Source organism: Pongo pygmaeus, chromosome 12 (assembly GCF_028885625.2).
Source record: "Pongo pygmaeus isolate AG05252 chromosome 12, NHGRI_mPonPyg2-v2.0_pri, whole genome shotgun sequence".
NCBI classification, from domain to species: Eukaryota; Metazoa; Chordata; class Mammalia; order Primates; family Hominidae; genus Pongo; species Pongo pygmaeus.
Genome location: NC_072385.2, coordinates 131,849,994 through 131,866,730, shown reverse-complemented (window position 1 = coordinate 131,866,730; position 16,737 = coordinate 131,849,994). Strand labels below are relative to the sequence as shown.

Sequence of the window (16,737 nt, the reverse complement as noted above, 5' to 3'; positions counted from 1 at the left end):
CACTCATAATATGTGAGCACTCTTAGCCTCTATTACTCGTATTGGAAGCACTTTGTTTCAGGAGATTTGGGCTTGTTTTTATCTAAAGCAATTTCTTGGACTAAGGGGAGTAGCCTGAGAAAGAAGGTATAGTGTACTTAAAACATATTTCTAAAATAAACAGTATTAGCTCCAGCTATACAGTTGCAATGAACTATGTTTGTAATAACATCACTTTGCATAGGAATCTTAATTGTAGACCTCGTGAAATGTCTCCTTACGCTCATAGTCTCAGAACACGTTTAAAGCATGCCACAGTAAGATAGAGGAGAAGTGGTGACGAAGGTCTCCCAGAGCATGGGCAGAGGCTGACTCAAGCCAGCCTGTAACCTGGTCCAGGGGTCATTCCATGAGACCCCCAGAGACTCCACTCGGAGAGCTGTGAGGCTCAGCAAACACGTATTGATCCCTATGTAGTGCTATGAGGGGGCTGGAACAAGGAAAGTGGATGGCCACACACTGAGACCAGGGCAGTGTTGTACCCGGAGCATGAGTAAGTGCGGTAGAGTCAGCTGGAGCCAGTGAGCTGGCTTGGGGTGGGGACCACAGCTGGAGAGTGCTGGTGGTCGGATGTCACCTTGGGCAGACATTGAGCCAGGTCTTGGAGGATAAATGAGTAGACATGTTTGCTTGGGAAGAAATTTCAAGAAAATATAATAATAAAATGTGTGTGTGTGTGTGTGTGTGCACACATGCCTGTAATAGCAGTCATGTGAAAACAAACTGCATGTGAGACTATCACATCGCTGGGGCCATTCTGGGCAGGACCTTCATCTAAAAGCATTGGTCGAACCTAAAAAGATGAAGCTAATACCTTAAAATCTGTTCAGTGTTCTGTGGTTTCAGCACTAGGAGCTACTTCTGGTCATGGGATGTCAGAAATCAGCCTATCTATATATGACGCACTGAGCCCCAGTGCCCCAGTTGGGCGATTTGGATGCTGTTGAATGAGAAGAACAAAACCAGGAGAGGGAAATTGGTTTCCTAGAGGTTGTATCACACCTAGTGTGAGCTCAGGCCAGTGCGCTCCATCCTGCCCTAAGCTGCCTCTTTAAAATACCAGCTCCTGCTCTGAGAGGTCTTCTCTACCTCGTCCATGGAATGTGAGCATCACTTTCTTTTCATTTCAACATGTACCATGAAAACTTTCCACATATACACTGAGCATGCTTCCTGTTGCTGCCAAGATACACTTCAATGAACTCTGCATGGGTTGATGTCTTCCCAGCCTCATGTCAGCCCATCTTTCCACCTTAACCTTCCACACATAACCAGTCTATTCTTTCACACCTCCACACCGTGTTCTTGTCCTCAACAGAAAGTCCCAGCTAACCTCCTCTGCCTGGGAAAGGCCTACGTATTCTTCAGTGTCATTCCCAAATGAGATCGACCTCCACCTTGCCCCAGCGGGTCTCTCCTCTCTGCCTGACAAACTACCCTGCCTTGTGTTTGTTGCTTTATGGAGTTGTGTTTTTTATTCATCTGTTATGTTTCTTGGTGGAATGTGAGCATTCAGAGCTCTGTGCCTGGACCACCAGACACAGCAGTGTATGAGTAACAGGTCCTCAGGGTCCCTGTGAAGTCAAACAATGTTTCAGGCTTCCTTTCAAAGGAGTGAATCTTTTTGCTAGGTAAGGTCCGTACACTGCAGAGACTATGCTCTGAAAGCTGGGTGTACACCCTTGCGTGCCTGTGTGGTGCCTTCACACATTTCTCAGGGCCTGCCCCCTACACAGCCCTGAGCAGACCAGTCCTCGCTCAACCAGGACCATGATAGCTTGTTACAGGATATTGAGGTTTCTCGAGTCTGCCTATCAGAATTATTTAACTCATTGGGATGTGGATCAGACAGTTCTTTAAAATGTTACAAATATGTCAGTTAATTAATAAAGTCCTTTTACAACCACACAAAGAAATGGTTTCAGGAATCCAAGGCTGGGGAATGGGGAGGGCTATAGAGAACCAGGAAGACCCCAGTTGTCTGTTTGGGTTTGTTAGTTTCCACTTCACCTTGGTCCTCCTGACATCTTCCTGCTCTGCAAGCTCTAAGGCTGGTTGTCATATGCAACAACGGTGTTAGCAACCAAGCCACCGAAAAGCAGCTTGGGAAGGCTGAATTCACATTACCATGCCTTCATTTTAGACTGAGGGCCCCTTGAATCTCACCCTCTCTGCAGGTGCATACAAGACTGTCCTTTCCATTTCCCATTTGCCTGCTTTCTACCCCATCCTCATGATTCTCTCTTGCCTCCATATCAGATGCGGGAGCCTGTTACTCTACACGCCCCTGGAAGCCCTCCTGGGCCTGTGCATCCAAAGGAACACTCCTGCCCCCAGAGCCCATGGTGCTTGACCACGGCATCACGCACGTGCGATTTCTGTTTGCCTTTACTTCACCTGCTAAATTCCGATTGATTCTTTTTTTTTTCTCTTTTTCTTTTTTTGAGACAGAGTCTCACTCTGTCGCCCAGGCTGGAGTGCAGTGGTGCGATCTTGGCTCACTGCAACCTCCGCCTCCCAGGTTCACACCATTCTCCTGCCTCAGTCACCCAAGTAGCTGGGACCACAGGCGCCCACCACCACACCCGGCTAATTTTTTTGTATTTTTTTAGTAGAGATGGGGTTTATGTTCTCGATCTCCTGACCTCGTGATCCACCTGCTTCAGCCTCCCAAAGTGCTGGGATTACAGGCGTGAGCCACCGCGCCTGGCCCCGATTGATTCTTAATTTTCCAAAATGCTCCATCTTTACTCATCTTTTCACCCTTCATAGCCGAGGGTGATTTGTACAAAGCATTTGCTCAAGGGTCACCTTGTGGAAACCACTTCTGTTGCCTCCCATCAAGTAATGGATGATGGGGTCCCACGGGTGGACAGGTTGTCCCATACAGGAGGGAAGGGAACAGACTGCACACAGGTGCACTATGGCCAGAATGGAGGGAACAGTCAAAACCCACAGTTACATACATGCTCATGTTTCCACAGCCTTCACTGTGTTTATCAGTGAAAATGGATTCTTTAGAAAATAAAGTTGTCCAGAGTCCTGGGACTGGTTCCTTTCCTGTAATAGGGATGAGTTAGAATTTAAATAGTGTGGAAAAGAAAGAATTACAGGATTAAGCAGCTATAAAGTTACTGCCCTTCAGGTGTTATGTAAAGGTAAACTACAAATTGTCATATAACAATTGTAATTACAGAAAAAAATGGGGTTGTATGCCCTTTGCAACAGAATACAAAAAAAAGAAAAAATACCCATGATACAGCCAGTGTTATGGCTAAGCTACCTAATCAACTAACATACCTTAATTTGAAGAAAAAAAACTATAGTATATTCCTAGCAAAATTTGAAACAACAATTTCTTTGAATATCTTTAGAAATCCATCCAATGTTACAAGTGACAGAAAAGTCATTATTAAGTTATTTCTGCTTTTGGTTGCAAAATAGAAAAGGTGATTATTAATTCCAAAACACTTTTCATATACAAAATTAGACTTCTTTTCCTATATAACAACTGTAAATCCAAGAAATTTAAAGCGGAAAGTAAAAGCGAAAGCTTTTACTTTTATGAGTTAATGGTAGTGGCCATATGTGTGCTGTGTACGAGGCACTAATGGGTGGCCTACATGTGTTGTGTACATGTAACATGTGACACACAGCAACTCACGTGGTCTCCACAATGATTCCAAGAGGTCTAGGCTACTAGTGTCTTCATTTTGCAGAAAATGAAACTGAGAGGCAGAGAGGAAAATTTACCCTCAGACTTTCAAACGTAGAAAGCTGGATTTATTTCCTGCCAGTCTGGTATAGGGATCCCTCCTCTGTCACTGTTATGCAACTTTGCATTTATTGAAGCTTTTAAGTATGGAGAATTTTAAAGAGACACAAAATTTTAAAGAGAACAGTACAATAAGCCCATATACCCATCAGTTACAAAAATGTGATTTGGCCACTGTCACTTATCTAGACACCCATTTGACAACCATTTCTATATTATTTTGAAGAAAATTCCAGAAATCATATAATTTTGCCTACAAATGTTTCAGTGTGCACACCTAACATATTAGAACTTTATTTTTAAACACAGGCAGGGCACTATTAACATACTTAAGAAATCAACAGTAATTATGTAATATCACGTAGATGTTTTAAATAGTCGATGCTTTAAACTTCAGGGGTAAATTTAATGTATAAAGTTATATTTTTCCTGACTATATTTTAATACCATGTATTTCTTCTTAAGGGAAACAGTAGGACAGTGGTGAACTATGAAAGGATAAAATGTCCCCTTGAGCCCGAGGCCACATCACCTAAAGGAGAGATGCATACAACACAGGAACTTACCAAGAACAAAAGGCCCCTCTCTTTCTCTTGTTCTAACTTCTTAACCACGCTCTCCCTTGCCCAGCTCTGGGAGGCACCTTCACTAGGGCTCTGCACTCCCCTCCACATGAGCCTGTGTCTCTGAGATGCAGGCGGCACCTGGGAGGCCCTGGACTATCTCTGCTGTTATCTTTCACCCCACACTACTTAAGAGGATTCTTAAAATAAAAGGAGAGCTCTCCTCAATGGATCTTTGTTTTCAGCTATTTACCATTTCTTAGTGTCTTAACAGTTGTGATGCTGTAAGGCCACTATGAAGTTCTGGGGACAGAGGACAAAACTCCCTTGGTTTTATGGTTTAAGATTGTATACAGGCTAATAGTATCTACTTTTCCTATATTTCAAGGTATGCCTGATTGTGATGATAGTTCAAAGTATGGAGGACAATAATGCCTTCTTACATAGCAAAGAATTATTATAATGATCCAGCCATTCAACATGGAAGACGAAGAAGGAGAAGAAGAGGAGGAAGAGAAGGAGGAAGAGGGAAAGGTGGAGGAGAGAAAGGAAGGGGAGGGGAGGGAAAAAGAGAGGTAGAGTCCAGGGGGAAGGAAGAAAAAAAATGTAGTAAGAAGAGAGAAAGAGGGAGGGAAGGAGGAAGGGAGAGAGAGAAGGAGAGAAGAAGAAAGGAAGGAAGGAAGGAATCAAGATTATCCCTTAAATGTCAACCAACACCTGTTCCATGCCCAGGTTGCTTTTCCCTCTCAGTTCAACTTTTTACCTTCAAGTTTGTTAGCTGGGTAGTTTCGGGTTGAGTGACAGCCTTCAAGGTATTTCCATTTTGCCATTCTATGTTTATAAGGGTTTTAATGTATACCCTCAAGTGGGAAACACTGCACACTGGGATTTTCTTTCACTAGCTTCTTCTAATCAAAGAATGTAAACTAGGAAAGGTAGGAAGCTGTTGTCAGCAGACAGCACTTATGTGATTTATCTATTTAAGAAGCAGGACAAGTGCATGGCATAAAGTCAAGGATGGGGTAAGAGGTAAATGAAACAAAAGCTTTGATGTAGAAAAATTATGTGGAATTTCAAATAGATGAATATAAGAAGTAGTAAAAACAGGTATCAGAAAAGGAGGAAATATAGAAATAAACAATAAGTGTCATCAGTCAGAAAACATTAAATTAAAAATTAAGAAAATTTGTATGAGCAACAAAACTCATTTGTGGACTAAAGTAGAAAGTGTTAGATTTTCTGAGAAGTTTTTCTTCCTGTAAGGAGGATTTCAAGCATATAGTATTCCTGCTTATATGATGTCAAATTAGGTCATTTTAATGAATCCACCACAAAACACTAGTTAGACATTGCATACATACCCTGGTTGTATGGTTCACAGCTTTACGCATTGTTGATTTGTTGCCATTGCTTTATTTTCTTGCGTATCAAAGTTGCCTTGGTAATAGGCATTATCTCCAAGTCAACCAAGTGAACCAACTCCAAGAAACTATTTGGAGTGAAAAATTTGGAAGAGTAAAGGCGTTCACCTGCTCATTCCATATAAGACAGAAATCAGGAGCTGAGACTATGGGGTGCCTTTTAAACCGAACTAAACTTCTTCTATCCGCCCTTGTGCACATTACATAACGCTCTGCCTCAGGTCTCTCCTGCTCAAAATGGGGATGATAATGTTTCCTTCCCTAGTGTTATTTTAAGGACGAAGTCAGGTAACACACGTCAACTTCTTAGGACAGGGCTGCAGTGCAGCAGTCTGTGCAGGGTGACCACGCGCGTGCAGCATTGCAGCAGGGTCAGACCCCATCAGGAGGTGGAGAGGAAGCTTCAACCAAGCAAACCATAACCTGAGAGGCATCCAGAGCTCTGTGATTTAAAACCCGGAACCCTAAGCACAAAATTTCATCCTAAAATGTTGTGGTTTGTCTCCTCAAAGATTTCTAACTCCTTCATTTAATTGATGAAGTGACTGAGGCTTAGAGAAGGCTGGTGGCTTGCCTGGGTGCGCCCATAGGGGACACACTAGGTTTTCCAGCTTTTGATGTGGGTTTGTTTTTACACCAAATATACACAACTGTGGTGATATGGTTTGGCTGTGTCTCCACCCAAATTTTATCTTGAATTGTAGTTTCCATAATCCCCACGTGTCCTGGGATGGACCCGGTGGGAGGTAATTGAATCGTGGGGGTGGTTACCCCATGCTGTTCTCATGTTAGTGAGTAAATTCTCATGAGATCTGATGGTTTTATCAGGGACTTTTCCCCCTTTGCTCAGCACTTCTCCTTCCTGTGAAGAAGATGCCTTTCTTCAGCTTTGCCTTCTGCCATGATTATAAGTTTCCTGAGGCCTCCCAAGCCATGCAGAACTGTGAGTCAATTAAACCTCTTTTCTTTATAAATCATCGGGTATTTCTTCATGGCAGTGTGAGAATGAACTAATACACGTGGCATGACTTTTCATGTCATAAGTAGTAATAGTGTGGGGCAAATGACTTTTGTTTTCTTTTTAATATAATTGTTGTGTAATATGTACAGAAGCGGGAGGAGTAAATGTCTGCGTCTTCCTGATTGATTGTAAAATTCTTTCCAGCTAGCTCATGTAAGTGGTCAACAACTGAGGCCAAAATGTATTGCTTTATAGAGATTTAGCAGACTTATATTAATGATCCAATTTTCTTGAATGAGGTGAACTTGTTAACTTGTGTATTTAGAAAAACTAGAATCAAATATTGAAAATACTGTCATATGAAATAGAAATTAGCTCATAGAACCTAGAACATGTTCTGAACATAGTAGATCATTAAAATATATGCATTAAATTGAATTGAATTAGACATAGTCTGTATCTCTCCAGAGGCTGAAAGTAAGAACAACAGGTGCCTATTATAAAACTGAATAATATTCAAACCCTTGACACAATCCAACAATGGAATGAGTTGCCTTGTTGGGTTGTAAGCTATCCATTCCTGGAAATATTCAAGAAGCAAAATACCTAGGGGTAGGTGGCATGGGGGCAGAAATGTTTCTGTAGTGCATTCTGGAGTTTAGTATAACGAACACAATCCTAGCTTTCTTTAATGATAGTGGATCTCGAAATTCTCAGAGTTACACATCAGAAACAATAGTGGCCACTATATTAAATTACTCTAAGGAGATTTCATTTTTAAAGTAAATGTATTATAATGCTTTTCATACCATGTATCAGAGACTCAATATAAGTGTGGATTCTACAACTAAAAGGTGGACTTCTCAAAAGCTGGGTCATGTTCTATCATTTACGTATCACCACTGCCTCACACAATGTATTGCACATAGTAGGTACTTCATACATTGATTTAATATATGAACAAAAGAACAAAAGTGTCAGATTTTTAACTGAGTTTATGAGAATTTAGAAGATATTTTGAAATACATTTTTAGCCTTTACAAAACTAAATTTGTGCTATGAGATTAGTTTTTTCTTAAGGTTGAATTTATGACACTTCCATGTGTAATGGCAGACCATTCAAACATTGGATGGCTAGCTGTGTTTTCAATAGCAGAGGAAGTGCAGTGATACGACCACACATAAAACGAAGCAGGATTGTAAAGATAATGCCTTTCTCAAAAGTCTCAAAATGTATACAGTCTTGAATCAAGCAATTCTACTGTGAATTTATCTTAAGAAAAACATTAACAGTGTGAAAGGTTTTAGGTAAAGAATGGTTATTAAAACCATGTTTATAAGGCAAAATTTTAAAAATCCAACTTATGAAATTACAATAGAGAATTGATGAAGTATATTTCGGTATATCCATAAAGTAGAATGCTAGATGAGGTAACGGAATAAAATAAGGTAACAGAAAAGTAGTTCTTCAGGCTAGGCGCAGTGGTTCACACCTGTAATTCCAGCACTTTGGGAAACCAAGGCGGGCGGACCACTTGAGGTCAGGAGTTGGAGACCAGCCTGACCAACATAGTGAAACCCCATCTTTACTAAAAATACAAAAATTAGCCAGGTGTGGTGGCATGTGTCAGTAACCCTAGCTACTTGGGAGGCTGAGGCAGGAGAATACCTTGAACCCCGAGGGCAGAGGTTACGGTGAGCCAAGATTGTGCCACTGCACTCCAGCCTGGGTGACAGAGCCAGACTCCAACCCCCCCACAAAAAAAGTAGTTCTTCATACAGAAAGATACATACGATGCATAAAGGGAAAAAGGAGTAAAGAACAAATGTACAGTTTGACCCATGTTAATTTAAAATCTTTTTGAAGACGGTCAAAGAAATCAGTCTTGAAGAAGTTTAAACCAACATACTAACGGTGGTTGTCACTGAATTTTTGAATTTCCAGTGCTATAAAAAATTATATTATCTATTATTTTAATATTCTAATTTTTCTACAATGGACATACACTAATTATGTAAAGAAAACAGAAGTTTAAAAACTTGGTCTCTCTGGCAGTTTGATGTTAATGCAAAGAATGACATTGAGAGGATAAGTTTCTAAAGATATTGACACCAAAAGTAAGAGAGTACAGAGATGATGCCTTGAAAAGTATAATTTTTGAACCATTAAAAATTAGTTGTGTAGCAAATAGAGGACATTGGGTCCAACAGATTGGTTTATTTCTCAGTCTTGCTGAAAATTAAATTTGTAGCACTTCTCAATTCCACCCACTCATAATTGGAAGAGAAAGTGAAGTCCACGGAAACTGAGAGTCTGCTTCAAAGTCCCCGGGCAGTAAGGGCTGCTCAGACCTCGAACCTACATGTGGTCAGGCAATGCTACTCTTTCATGCAGCTGAGAATTTGCAAAATTACGTCCAAGATAGATTTCAAAAGGGATCCAAATGATTCCCAAGGATGTGCGTCTATGCAAAAAGGAAACTACAGCCTGAAAATGGGGCTCTGATTGGAAGTAAGCTCTGAAGTCCATGCACCTCTGGCTACCTGTCCGACCTCCCTCTGCCTCAGTTTCCTCATGTCTAAAAGGGATGGTGGCAACTTTCTTACAGGGTACTCAAGGGCTTCCAGAGAGCCAGCTGTGTCTACAATGTGGCCTCACACGAAGCAGGCACGCAGGCTAAAGTGAAGGAGTAGGAGTGGGAGGAGTTTGACATTCGGAAAACACCACGTAAGTTTAATGAGAAGAATTAGAAAATTAAACATAACTATATTTTTTTGGATCAAGTTCTCTGCTTGGTTCGGTTCATTTATGAAATATTTAGATTATAGGCAATGCTTTCATCAGTATAGAAAAAGTAATAGTTGATGTATGAATTTAACATGTGTATGTGATTGACTACACAATGGCATACAACTGAAGCAGGTAAGCATTAAAAACAGCAAGAAATAACTGGTACAAAAGAACCCAATTGCCCGAATTCTAAATCAGTCATGCCTTGTGAGTTCTGCTTGTTTTCAGGTACCTCCTTTACATTCCTAATACAACGGTAAGGTCCCATTGCAATACACATACCACACGCTGTGATCCCTCAAATGTCAACGTGGATTGGACAAACGTCCAGGCAACAGCCGCACACACTTCGTCCTTGGCTACAGCCTCCGCATGACCCGCCCTGCATGTAAGAGAAGAGGAAGAAATGGTTAATGGAACTGGGACTCTTTTCTCTTGAGTAAATGGGAATGGATAGTTTCCCTACATCTTGAGCTATTCTCATTAAAGTATTGAAGGCCCTACACACACACAGCCACACTTGCTGAAATTCATCTAAGGAGTGGCCTTGGAGTTAGACTCTCCTATTGTATCTCCTCAAAATCGTATTTTTTTTTTTTTTTAAATACAGAGTCTTGCTCTGTTGCCAGGCTGGAGTGCAGTGGCAGGATCTTGGCTCACTGGAGCCTCCGTCTCCCGGGTTGAAGCGATTCTCCTGCCTCAGCCTCCCAAGTAGCTGGCACTACAGGCATGCACCACCACGCCTGGATAATTTTTTGTATTTTAGTAGAGGTGGGGTTTCACCATGTGCTGCGTTGGCCAGGGGTCAGGGTGGTCTTGATCTCCTGACCTCGTGATCCGCCCACCTTAGCCTCCCAAAGTGCTGGGATTACAGGTGCGAGCCACTGCACCCGGCCAAAGTCATACTTCTTTTAAAATAAAAGTCTGTCCTCTAATAAAAATGGAAGAACAAGTTCAGTTGTGTGAAACTTGAGAGAGTCCCTAGGTCTCCGTACTCCCTACAAAGTCTCCTAACCCGGGGAGATGAGCTGGAGATGAGCTCCATGCCCAAAAGGCTGCTTGTCAGGCAGTGATTGCAGTTGCAAGAGAAGGTTCTGGACTTACAAAGTGCATCGCGAATTGCATTATGGCAACGTGTGCAGGTTTAATAAGGACCTCAAACGCAGCTTGCCTATCTAAGGCCATATCAGGACAAATGCCACAATGAAAAATAAGAGGTGTTTAAAAAACAGAAGTAAAGAACAATGCACAGACCAGGAAGTTTCCCATATTTCCTATTTCCTAGGTTCACTTGGAAAACTGGGGTGGTGGAAGAAAAGGACAATAATTCCTTTGGAACATTAATTCAACTTTTTCTACCCACTAACCATATTCGTTCCAATTTTAGCAGTTCTGTGGGAGGAAAAATGAAACATGAAATTCTTCTATGCTTTCAACTTTGCATATCTCTTTACCTCTACCTGGAATGCCCTCCCCTTTCTGGGTCTTCCCAATCCTGCCTAGAAGCCACACTTTCTATTTTGTGACACGTTCCTGGTGACAGAGGAGCAGGGATCTTCATGGTAAGAGCAGCACACATGTCAACCACTCCCATTTCTGAGTATCCAGCTGAGAAGCTACACGCTAGGTCAGACACTGCAGGTTCAGTATCTCTCTTAATCCTCAAAGTCGGCATCATTATTTCCCTGTACATCGGCTCAAGATGCTGCCTAACCCCTGGAGACACAGAGCTAGAGCATGCCTAGCAGGGGTTCAAAACCAGCTCTTCCCAACTTGAGGGTGCTTTCCGCTGCTGCAGGCTAGCCTCCAGTTTCTCAGGCCCTCCAATCAATCCTCCAATTTTTTGTTCTTCATTCTTCTTCTTCCCTTTTTTTTTGTGAGATGGACTCTCACTCTGTCACCCAGGCTGGAGTGCAGTGGCGTGATCTCAGCTCACTGCAACCTCTGCCTCCCAGGTTCGAGTGATACTCCTGCCTCAGCCTCATGAGTAGCTAGGAATACTGGCGTGTGCCACCACCCCTGGCTAATTTTTGTATTTTTAGTAGAGACGGGGTTTCACCATGTTGGTCAGGCTGGTCTCAAACTCCTGACCTCGTGATCCACCCACCTCGGCCTCCCAATGTGCTGGGATTACAGGCATGGGATTACCACGCCCGGCCTGTTCTTCATTCTTCTAAAAGGAAATATTGAGCATTTGTGACATGCTTTGGCTCACACACAGAAACTTTCCTTTTGCAGATAGAATTGATGACTCTTCCAGGACAATGACATTCATTACTAAAATGTGGAGAGCATCTTAGATCATTTAAAATCAAATGAAATATATGTACACTTTTAAAAGAAGTAATGCAGATATCAAGTTTCGAATGATTTCTAACAAATTGAAAAAAATAAAACATAGAACCTATTAGTAAACTTTTATGAGAATGTCTGGTCTTGGGATTTTACTTTACAACTGTAAATGACAATAAATTTAGTTTCTGCTTGGGTTAAAGTGTACTTGCCTATTGCGAGTCAATAATAAATGGTCTAATGGGTTTAAGTGGCCCCGCATGGTTTGCTACACTTGGGCACAGCAGGAGAGATCATCTGTGGTCAAGGGTGCCAGCAACACATTTACCTAAAGTACCAGGCATTGGCTTTGGAGAACTATGCCAGGACACAGCAGGCTTCCCTCCCCACCCACCTGCACTTGAAAGGCCACCTGCAGAAGGCGGGAAGGGTGCGCGAAATCACGAAGGCAGGGAGTGGAAGAGACTTAGTGTCAAAGCAATGTCGCTAGGTTCTATTTCCCATTCTGTTATCATCACCTAAGAGAGGGAGACACAGATACACACACATGCACACACAGACACACACACACACACACACACAGATTTCATCTAAAATTGCCATTGCTTTGAGGCCAAGGTGGGCGGATCACCTGAGGTCGGGAGTTCGAGACCAGTCTGACCAACATGGAGAAACCCCGTCTCTACTAAAAACAGAAAATTAGCCAGGCGTGGTGGTGCGTGCCTGTAATACCAGCTACTCCGGAGGCTGAGGCAAGAGAATCGCTTGAACCTGGGAGGCAGAGGTTGCAGTGAGCAGAGATCGTGCCTTTGCACTCCAACCTGGGCAACAAGAGTGAAACTCCGTCTAAAAAAAAAAAAGTATTTGAATCCTTTTTAAAAATTCAGATAATCCTCAAGGAGCTTACAAGACTTTAGGTATTTAATTTTTAAGTATTGAAAAAAATTGACTACATGAAGTTATTTAATGTCAGGACTATTATCTTTCAAACATTTTTTAAAGCATCACCAGCATCCTGGTGCAAAATTCTGGACGTAAGACCTGTTCACATACTCAAAAGTAAGTGATTTACAGAAAATCAGCTAGCATGAGTCAGTCCCAGTCTTTTTAAAAAAATAAATCGTTGAAAAAAATATAAATACTGTATTTACTGAAGATGGGAAAGTGGCAATTTCAGGAGCACAGAGTGACTTTCTCATTTGCAAAATAAGGATAATGGATTAGATCATCTTTAAGACTCTCCTTTTGACCTCAGAAATCCAGCTTTACTTCTCAGTAAGAGCTTTGTCTTTTAAATTCATATGGATATTCTAGTTAATTAATAGTTATTTCATATAGTCTTTTAAACAAAGTTGTAGTTATTTCTGTGTGGATATCACCACGTTTTAGGCAGAAGAGAAGCACTTGCCTTGCCATGGAAATTGTAACAGCAATGAAACTCAAACTCTGTTAAGCCCGACTAACTCTACAGCTCAGTTTGAAATTTGGAATTTAATCTACTGGAGATTTAAGTAGAGTAATAGCTAAACACAAGGCCTTACATTAAGAACTCTCTGGTGGGGTACACAGATCATTCTAGAATATTTACTCACCCCCTTTTTTGGCTTCTTCAGACAGACATCTAGAATATTTACTCACCCCCTTTTTTGGCTTCTTCAGACAGACATCAGATTTATCCCTAGACAGATCATCTGGTCTCATTTCCTGACACACTATAGTTCATTTCTAGAGACAGGGAAGATATATTTATAATGACCTAAAAGTAGAGACTATGTACTAAGAACTAAATATGAATTGTCATTTAATCCTCACGACCAGGTAGATACACGACAACATCAGTTTTACAGATCACAGAAATGAGGCCTTGGGAAGCTACATCACTGGCCTAACATCACTTAGTTTGTCAATAGTAGAGTTGGATTTGAACCCTGATCATCTAATTTCTCAGCAAGCGCTCTTAAATACCACACTCAAACCTCAATGCAATTAAAAGGAACTTTAAAAAAATTAGATCATCGTATGCCTAGACAGAGCAAAGTATTGAGAAGAACTGAGCAAAGTGTTTCTCATTATCTGGGTCCTCCACACCCATGCAAAGAGCAGGGCGTGCACCAGCTTCATGTGCAGTTTACCTGGAAATGTGCCGTAAAGGTAAAATACACACAAGATTTGCTCACAGCATGAAAACAATGTAAAATATCTCATTGATCATTATGTATTGATTGCTTGTTGATATGATCATATTTAGGTTAGATAGCTATATTATTAAAATTAATTCCATCTGGTTCTTTTAATTATGTTTAGCATTTACTGCAAAATGTAATATTACATATGTAATTCTTCCACTTGCATTATATTTATATTAGACAGTGCTGATCTACAGTATCGGTTATCAGGTTAATTTTACAATGAGCTACACTTTGGAATTTTATCAGACTAGAGCCACATACACATGTTCAGCTTGAACACCTCCTTGCTAGAGAACAATATAACCCATTCAATTCAGTCTCAGGAATGCCAGGCTTATATTCTTCTTCAAATCGATAGCTTCTTAACTCAAAGTTACTTAATAATAAAAGTTATTTTCTCCAAGATAATTATCCTGTTAAAAATGTTCTACCCTTCAATATAAGCCACAGGCTTGCATGTTAAGTAGCTTTTCTGCAGGCTTCTGCAGCTCATGATGTCAGAGGTAGGTCAAGATTCCTTATCACCAAATGGAGCCCATGATGACACTTGTCTGGGCAGACAGAATCCTCCACTAATGGCAGAGTAAGGCTGAAGACCACAGAGGGTGATGCCTGTCCCTTAACCCTGAGAAAATCCCAATAGGTGGCCCTGTCTGGCTAAGGTGGGAATATTCTCTATTAATCATACTGCCAGATACGTTGAAGTTTTATTGCATGTTGGCCAAAAAGCTTTATTTAAATGCACTCAAGCTTACTTATTTATAATTTTTAGGCTTTTACTATTTTACCCCATATTTCAAGCATAGTAGTCGTATAGTGGTTCATACTCTTAATTAAAAACAATTTTTAATTTGCTGATTATCATTTTTTCAGGCCTGTTTAGTTTCATATAGTGAGCTAATTTTTACATATATCTTATAGAAAAGCTGGGCTTACATAAAAAATATCTGCAAATATGTAAGCATAAAGCAACAGCCTATAGCAACAATAATGAAAAAACATAACAACCTGCTAATTGCTGTGTTAACTTGAACAGTCATCCTTCCATAAGACTGAAATAAGAAGACCCTTGTACCACTGCTTGATCTTCTGCAAACAAATATAACTCCACCTCACTGGTACCACCCATGGAATAAAAACAGGCTAAGTGGAATAGAACAAAATCCTCTCTAACTGGGGTGAGTGCATGACTGATACTTTAAAGCATTTGATATCTGAGACATTAGGTGAGTTTCTTAGTATTGCCTGAAGAAATTATTTTAAGTGATTTAGATGTGGATCCAATTAATACCCACAGTCATAAATCCCCAAACTCCAGCTCACCTGTGTCATAGCATAAACAGGGCTTCACTTCAGCACTGGCAGCAAGGGCAGGTTCCCAGGAGGCAGATCCCAGGAGGCAGAGGAAGGAGAGGAGAGTGTGCTGAGGGGAAATGTGCTCCCTGGGGAAGACCTCCCCATAGCAGGGCTGGGATCCCCAGTGGGAGTCTGGGTATTTATGTTCTGACACTGGCCTTGGCAACTCAGCATCACAACGCTGCCACATGAGCTCATGATATCAGCCACACAGCCACAAATTGCAGGACACGGGCAGAGAAGCAGTAGAGAATGTTAGAACTTCTAGATTCAAGTCTAAAACCTTGTCTTGGAACTGTGCTCTGTATATCTGAGGGCCCCATGGTCACCCCCAACCTCTGATGGAGCAAATGTTTATCTGCAAGGAGAGGGAGCTGGGGAAGGCCCAGAGCCCTGGCTTCCACTTCCATCTGAGGAGCGAGGCCTTCATCTGCTTTCGTTTTTTAAAAGGTTCTTTATTCGTGCAAGTCTGAAGTTGCTGGATGACCTCATCTTGAAGACTAGGGTGCTGTGTGCTTTATCACATGCTATGTAATAGCAAGAACATGTTATACTCACACAGTTTGTATAATTAAAGGACTTACATTTTAAGGAAATACAACACTTGTGTGGGCATAAAGATAACAATGAAGAAAAAGAGTCATTAAAACTTAATTGCTCATCACATGTGCCAGCCAAGTGGAAGAATTACAGGTTAAAATGACAGCATTCTGTTAGCGTCCATGCCCCCAGTCCACACATACACACACATGCCCTGACATGGAGGCAGGAAAAAACATGGTTTAAAGATATGGTTCCTGGACCTGGTTGCATATTCCAATTACCTGGGACCTTTGAAAAGGCACTGACCCCTGCCTGCAGAGACACTGATCCAGTTGGTCTGGGGTGAGGCCCAGGCATCAGTATTTTTTTTAAGGTCCCCTGGTGATCCTGATGTGCAGCCAGGGCTAAGAAACACTGGCTCAAAAGAAATGCCCAGAACTAGCAAAAGAATGTCCAGATTTGAATTACTATTCTGCTAGTTCTTAGCTGTGTGAACTTCACAACACAACCACTTCCTCCATTAGATAAAGAGGAAAAAGATAAAACATTGACAACACCAGCCCACTCACCTTCTAGGGCCGTTATAAAAATCAATTTAGATTATATAAGGGAAAGGCAAGGTAAAAAAATGAAACCCAGTATAAATTATGTTTTTACTTAAGGAAGAACTCAGAGCAACATTAAATTCTCCTATGCTGAGAACCCTGAGACAAAGCACAGAAGCAGGATAAGAAGCGAGAATGATGAAAAAAATCAGAAAAAAAGGTTGTGATTCTGGGTTTTAGCTACAAAGCCACCGTACAGCCT

General features: G+C 41.3%; 1 protein-coding gene across 12 annotated transcripts in view; it reads right to left on the bottom strand.

Moving 5' to 3' along the window:
* Positions 1–16,737, bottom strand: part of MYT1L (myelin transcription factor 1 like) — a 545,798-nt gene that overhangs the window by 488,412 nt on the left and 40,649 nt on the right. For all 12 annotated transcript variants that reach the window (XM_054475542.2, XM_054475556.2, XM_063649009.1 and 9 more), the window contains exon 2: positions 9,833–9,932. The gene's annotated coding sequence lies outside the window, so the exon portion shown is untranslated. The remainder of the gene's footprint in view (positions 1–9,832; positions 9,933–16,737) is intronic.